The sequence below is a fragment of the Hemibagrus wyckioides genome, linkage group LG05 (assembly GCF_019097595.1).
Source record: "Hemibagrus wyckioides isolate EC202008001 linkage group LG05, SWU_Hwy_1.0, whole genome shotgun sequence".
NCBI lineage: Eukaryota > Metazoa > Chordata > Actinopteri > Siluriformes > Bagridae > Hemibagrus > Hemibagrus wyckioides.
Window position 1 is genome coordinate 1,549,259 of NC_080714.1, and position 7,500 is coordinate 1,556,758.

The 7,500-nt window shown below is 42.0% G+C and overlaps 1 long non-coding RNA gene across 1 annotated transcript in view; it reads right to left on the minus strand.

Moving 5' to 3' along the window:
- Positions 1-890: 890 nt before the first annotated feature.
- Positions 891-7,500, minus strand: part of LOC131353375 (uncharacterized) — a 12,137-nt gene continuing 5,527 nt past the window's right edge. The window contains exons 2-4 of the long non-coding RNA XR_009204618.1: positions 3,423-3,604; positions 2,058-2,177; positions 891-1,255 (exon numbers count right to left, since the gene is read on the minus strand). This is a non-coding gene — a long non-coding RNA (uncharacterized LOC131353375). The remainder of the gene's footprint in view (positions 1,256-2,057; positions 2,178-3,422; positions 3,605-7,500) is intronic.

A 7,500-nucleotide genomic window follows, 5' to 3' on the forward strand; every position in this document is an offset into this window, starting at 1 on the left:
TACAGTTACATCACAAACACTACAGTTACATCACAAACACTACAGTTACATCATAAACATTACAGTTACATCACAAACACTACAGTTACATCACAAACACTACAGTTACATCATAAACATTACAGTTACATCACAAACACTACAGTTACATCACAAACACTACAGTTACATCATAAACACCACAGTTACATCATAAACACTACAGTTACATCATAAACACTACAGTTACATCATAAACACCACAGTTACATCACAAACACCACAGTTACATCATAAACACCACAGTTACATCATAAACACCACAGTTACATCACAAACACTACAGTTACATCACAAACATTACAGTTACATCATAAACACCACAGTTACATCATAAACACTACAGTTACATCATAAACACTACAGTTACATCATAAACACCACAGTTACATCACAAACACCACAGTTACATCATAAACACCACAGTTACATCACAAACACCACAGTTACATCATAAACACCACAGTTACATCACAAACACCACAGTTACATCATAAACACTACAGTTACATCATAAACACCACAGTTACATCATAAACACTACAGTTACATCACAAACACTACAGTTACATCACAAACACCACAGTTACATCATAAACACCACAGTTACATCATAAACACTACAGTTACATCATAAACACCACAGTTACATCACAAACACCACAGTTACATCACAAACACCACAGTTACATCACAAACACCACAGTTACATCATAAACACCACAGTTACATCACAAACACTACAGTTACATCATAAACACCACAGTTACATCACAAACACTACAGTTACATCATAAACACTACAGTTACATCACAAACACTACAGTTACATCACAAACACTACAGTTACATCATAAACATTACAGTTGCATCATAAACACCACAGTTACATCATAAACATTACATTTATATCATGTTACTTTGTAAGGTTAGGTGTTAAAGCTAATCCTCAGGAGACAGAATAATTAGCCGCGTGTGTACAGAATGACTCAACAAGTCTGAGTGTAAAGGAGTAATGATGCAGGAAGTCCTGAATAACCAGATAAGGATAATGACTTTAGATGGAAATCATTTCCTGTCCTCCGCTTGATGCCACTGATCACAATTTATCTGGAGACCATCTGCTTCATAGATCTGCCACTTTACCCCGATGAGAGAGTACAGCTTTAGATAAGTGTGTTTGGAGAAACTCTGCTTAGATCAGATCACGTTCCATCTGCAGGTGAAACACACACACCACGTGTCCAACGTTTCTTCAACTAGATAGAGTGTATCACACACACACACACACTCTCATACTCTCTCTCTCTCTCTCTCTCTCACACACACACACACACACACACGCAAAACACACACACACACACTCTCATACTCTCTCTCTCTCTCTCTCTCTCTCTCTCACACACACACACACACACACACAAAACACACACACACACACTCTCATACTCTCTCTCTCTCTCTCTCTCTCACACACACACACTCTCATACTCTCTCTCTCTCTCTCTCTCTCTCACACACACACACACACACATGCAAAACACACACACACACTCTCATACTCTCTCTCTCTCTCTCTCTCACACACACACACACTCATACTCACACACACACACACACACACAAAACACACACACACACACTCTCATACTCTCTCTCTCTCTCTCACACACACACACTCATACTCACACACACACACACATGCAAAACACACACACACATGCTCTCATACTCTCACACATACACACACACATGTATTAATAAATCGTCAGCAAATGACATTAAATAAAGTTTGTTGTAAAAAAAACAATCAAACAAACAAACAAATCCTAGTCAGAGTTTGTTATAAACACGTGTGTGTGTGTGTGTGTGTGCTCATATGTGTATGTGTGTGTGTGTGTGTGTGTGTGTGTGTGTGTTAGAGTGTGAGTGTGTGTGTGTGTGTTAGTGTGTGTGTGTGTTAGTGTGTGTGTGTGTGTGTAGCAGCTATACGACACACACTGAGATCTCAAGCGTACTTGGTGTCCATCCTGTTCGCTAAACACAGCATCCATCACGTTTACTGTCCGCTCTAAACTCTCTGCATGTGTACAGCAGGACACAGTGATGAGTCCACTCCGGTGCGTCCGTCCGTCTCACTGAGAAACACACAAACTACACTTTACAGCAGAAACAGGAAGCTGAGACTCATCCCTCAAAACACTGCTGCAAATCAGAAGATAAAATCAAACACCAATCAAGCTTTAATCAAGCTTTAACCGGTTACTCAACACACACCTACTGTTATTTACTATTAAATGCTAATAAACACGTTAGCATTAGTCATTTATCATTAAACAACATTCCACTCCATTCAGTGCATCAGTGTCCGAATCAATGAATCAGTCATGACCATGATTCACTCATCTGTTAATCACTGAATCAGTTTTTGAATCAAAATTGACTCCTCTGATGTTCAATGAATCAGTGAAGAGTTCAGTCATGCCTGAGATTCCCTTCTCTCTCATTCAGTGAATCAGTGAATCTTTAGGTCATGGCTCAGATTCACTCATCCCTTTAAATCAGTGAATCAGTTGAGTCAGCAAGTTCAGTGATTCTCCTTCAGTGTCATTTGTTCATAGCTGAGTCTGAATCAATGAATCTTTTGACTTTTTCTAAGATCCTCTCCTCTGAGATTCAGTAAATCATTGTTTGAATCAGTGAATCGTTTCAGTCATGACTGATATTCGCCCCTCTGTTGACTGTCATGAGTTTAAATCAGTAAATATTTCACCAAGTAATCACTGAATCAATGAATCAATGACAGTGAAAATTTAGGGTCATGAGTTTCATTCCTCACTAATTCACAGAGCCAGTGTTTGAATCAGTTATTCATTTAGTCAAGACCAAATTTCTTTTCTTTCTCGTTCAGTGAATCAGTAAATTCATCGAGTCTCCTTCAGGCTTTCCATATAATAAAATGACACAAAATAATAAAAATAATGAGTCAAATAAATCTGTGAAGGAATCATTTAAATGAACTGAAATGACTCAGGTCTCTAATCTCTAATACAAAGCTATGAAGCAATCAAATTGATTCACATTTGGAGTGACAGTTTGAACAGTATAACGATTTTTACTACTCTATATTAAGTACAGCTTCTTTAGCCAAAAAAAACCCAGTGATCTATGTAGCCATGACTTAACCACAAACACTTCTCCCCTTTAAAAGCATCACTACACCATGCTGCTGTGTGCCAGACAGGAGATCAATTATTCATGTAATACACAGATTTTTTCGCCGTTCCGATGTGTCCGTGTAAACGGCTCGGCGTAATTCCAGGGTGAAGCCAAGCATGAGGAGGAAACTATAATTATTATGGATCTATTGAAACTGCACTCACTGCTTCCCCTGGAGGCTGTGCAGTATTCAAATCACAGCCAAATTACCAGAAAACACTGGCTGTAGGAGAACGTAGGAGAGGAGAACATCTCGTATTCGCAGAAGGTCAGCAGACCTCGGGAAATTGCTCCTGCAAATCAACAACGTTCAGAGGCGCAGAGATGGTCCGAGAACTTGGAGGAACTGGAGAAGAAGAAAAAAACAGAATGATTATATAATACAACACATTAATGTGCTGCTGGGTTTGGCTAATTGCTCTTGTGGAGAGAGAGAGAGAGAGAGAGAGAGAGAGAGAGAGAGAATTCTGATAAAGACAGACTTCTGAGTGATACTTTATTTCTAGAAAACTGTTCCAGTGCTCCATTAGTGCTGATGGATGAGGTAGAAGGGTGCCAATACTTTGTGCAGGCCAACAGATGAGCCATTTTCAATAACTGCATGCCTACAAAGTGACCTATAGTGTAAAAAAAATACTCAAAAATACTGCTTCATTAGGCATATAACATAAACTGCTAACATTGTGACTGCTAGCATTTGCTTCTTAGCTAGCTAGGTAGTTAGCTAGAAACCGTATTTGATCATTAGCATGTTTATTTGTTTTGTAGTAATGGTGTTAAAATAAAAATGGTCTCACTCACTTTACCGGTTTAATCTGTATTTGCTTGTAAAAGGTCATCTGGACTTTATCACGCGGCTAACACAGCCATCCCGCGATCTTAAACCAACACCAGTGTGTTTAAAAAACTCTAGTGTGAGTCTGAAAACCCAGCAGTGAGTTTTACCACATTTAATAATCTCCCACTGAGTGTACGAATTCCAGAACAAGAGTGTGAGTAAGAAGTGAGATTCACACACACACACACACACACACACACACAGGCAGGTCAACTTGATTAAAACCACAGCAACCTGCTCACTAATTAAACATCTGTGAAGATTTTGAGCGCTGTGAGGACAAAAGGAAAGCTTTATGTGTAAAAGTAAAGTGTTAGCAAGAGCTTTATTTTGTTACATGCTAATTAGCAACACTGAAAGATAAACAAAAGAAGTTAAAAAGCAAAAGTTCATTTCCCTTTAGCTCTGTGTGAGACATCATCTGTGTCTGAAGTTTGCTTCTTGCTAATTTTACTCCGAAACTACAAGGCTAATACAGCTAGCTAGTGGCTAGAAACATTCGTGATAACAGACGTTTTTTAATTGCTTTAAGTAGTGATGTTAACTAAACATTGCTCAGAAAATTAGCCAGGTCAGTAGGGTATATTTTTAATAGCTACTGTTAGCTTGTTAGCTGGCTAGTTAGTGTAACTTGATAACTAGCATGTTCGTTTGCTTTGCATCTTGTCCTTAGTTGTGGTAGAATTTGTCCAGAATGTTACCTAATGTCATACACTTTAAATCTTTTATTTATAGTGCTTGGTTATGAGGGTGGTGCGATTGGTGGTGGTGGTTGTGAGAGTGGTGGTGGTGGTAATGATTATGTGAGTGTTGGAGGTGGTGCTGGAGGTGGGTATGGCGGTGGTGGTTATAAGGGTGGTGATGGTGGGAGGTGTTGAGAGTGGTGGTGTTGAGGGTGGTGGTGGTGAGAGTAACATGATGTTTGTGCTAGTTACAGGACCTCGTTGGATCGTTAAGACGAATTCATCGAGTGTAGAAACGGCTGTTAGGAAATTACTGGGTATGTGATGTGATTATAAGAGAATTCTCGGGAATGTTTTTGGAGCCGCAGGAAGGAAACAGTAGGGAGCGAAAGTGTAGACACACTGCGGTCATTCCGCATTAAAAACCTCTAATAGCCCCACACATGTCTGCACTGGTTGGAGAACAACAGCAGCTTTTATGAGTTCAGAGCTGAACCCAGTCACACTGCGTTATAAATAAACCCACTTACAGAAAAGAGGATTAGAGAACCAGATTCCCGCCTTGTCCCTGGAGCTGCTGGGAATTTGGCCTCATGTCAAATACGAAAAGAACGAATGATCTCTGAAGAGGAAGCGATTGAATTCTGTTAGAGTTCAAGATCCAGAAGAACAGCTTAGCTCTGTGTCCACTCATCTGGAGATGTTTTACTGGTCTGGATCAGATTGGATCGGATTCTAATGTGAAATTCCCCAAGAATAAAATAAACACACAGAGCGTCCGACAGGGCGAGGAACACTGCCCTCGGGATTACAATCTAATCTTAAAGAGGATGTAAAACATAAGACAGCTGATTTCACCAGAACCTCTGTTACTGATTAGGAAGAGTGCATGAGTGCAGAAGTTTGAGCAGAAGATAGACAAAAAGATATTTAAAGAAATAAACAGTGAGGAAATGAAACTATATTGAAACTGATATCGTTATATTACACACATGTCTGAGAGGAAACAAGTTTAGCTTTTTGTAGATAAAATACAGAGTAAATATTATCATTTTTATAATAAACAATCAATAGGGATAAACTGTAAAGGGATAAACCACGGGTGGTGGTGGTGGTTATGAGGGTGGTGATGGTGAGAGTGGTGGTGGTTATGAGGGTGGTGGTGGTGGTTGTTATGAGGGTGGTGCTGGTTATGAGGGTGGTGGTGGTTGTTATAAGGGTGGTGGTGGTTATGAGGGTGGTGGTGGTAGTTATAAGGGTGGTGGTGGTTCTTATAAGGGTGGTGGTTATGAGGGTGGTTGTGGTAATGAGGGTGGTGGTGGTTGTTATAAGGATGGTGGTGGTTATGAGGGTGGTGGTGGTAATGAGGGTGGTGGTGGTGGTTGTTATGAGGGTGGTGATGGTGGTTATGAGGGTGGTGGTGGTGGTTATGAGGGTGGTGGTGGTGGTTATGAGGGTGGTGGTTATGAGGGTGGTGGTGGTGGTGGTTATGAGGGTGGTGGTGGTTGTTATGAGGGTGGTGGTGGTGGTTTTATGAGGGTGGTGGTGGTGGTTTTATGAGGGTGGTGGTGGTGGTTATGAGGGTGGTGATGGTGGTTATGAGGGTGGTGGTGGTGGTTATGAGGGTGGTGATGGTGGTTATGAGGGTGGTGGTGGTGGTTATAAGGGTGGTGGTGGTTGTTATAAGGGTGGTGGTGGTTGTTATAAGGGTGGTGGTGGTTCTTATAAGGGTGGTGGTGGTTATGAGGGTGGTTGTGGTAATGAGGGTGGTGGTGGTTGTTATAAGGGTGGTGGTGGTTATGAGGGTGGTGGTGGTGGTTATAAGGGTGGTGGTGGTTCTTATAAGGGTGGTGGTGGTTATGAGGGTGGTTGTGGTAATGAGGGTGGTGGTGGTTGTTATAAGGGTGGTGGTGGTTATGAGGGTGGTGGTGGTGGTTATAAGGGTGGTGGTGGTTCTTATAAGGGTGGTGGTGGTTATGAGGGTGGTTGTGGTAATGAGGGTGGTGGTGGTTGTTATAAGGGTGGTGGTGGTTATGAGGGTGGTGGTGGTGGTTATAAGGGTGGTGGTGGTTCTTATAAGGGTGGTGGTGGTTATGAGGGTGGTTGTGGTAATGAGGGTGGTGGTGGTTGTTATAAGGGTGGTGGTGGTTATGAGGGTGGTGGTGGTGGTTATAAGGGTGGTGGTGGTTCTTATAAGGGTGGTGGTGGTTATGAGGGTGGTTGTGGTAATGAGGGTGGTGGTGGTTGTTATAAGGGTGGTGGTGGTTAAGAGGGTGGTTGTGGTAATGAGGGTGGTGGTGGTTGTTATGAGAGTGGTGGTGGTTGTGGTAATGAGGGTGGTGGTGGTTGTTATGAGGGTGGTGGTGGTTATGAGGGTGGTGGTGGTGGTTTTTATGAGGGTGGTGGTGGTGGTGCTTATGAGGGTGGTGGTGGTGGTTTTTATGAGGGTGGTGGTGGTTATGAGGGTGGTGATGGTGGTGGTGGTGGTTATGAGGGTGGTGGTGGTTATGAGGGTGGTGATGGTGGTGGTTATGAGGATGGTGGTGGTGGTTATGAGGGTGATGGTGGTTATGAGGGTGGTGGTGGTGGTGGTTATGAGGGTGGTGATGGTGGTTATGAGGGTGGTGGTGGTGGTTATAAGGGTGGTGGTGGTTGTTATAAGGGTGGTGGTGGTTATGAGGGTGGTGGTGGTTGTTATAAGGGTGGTGGTGGTTCTTATAA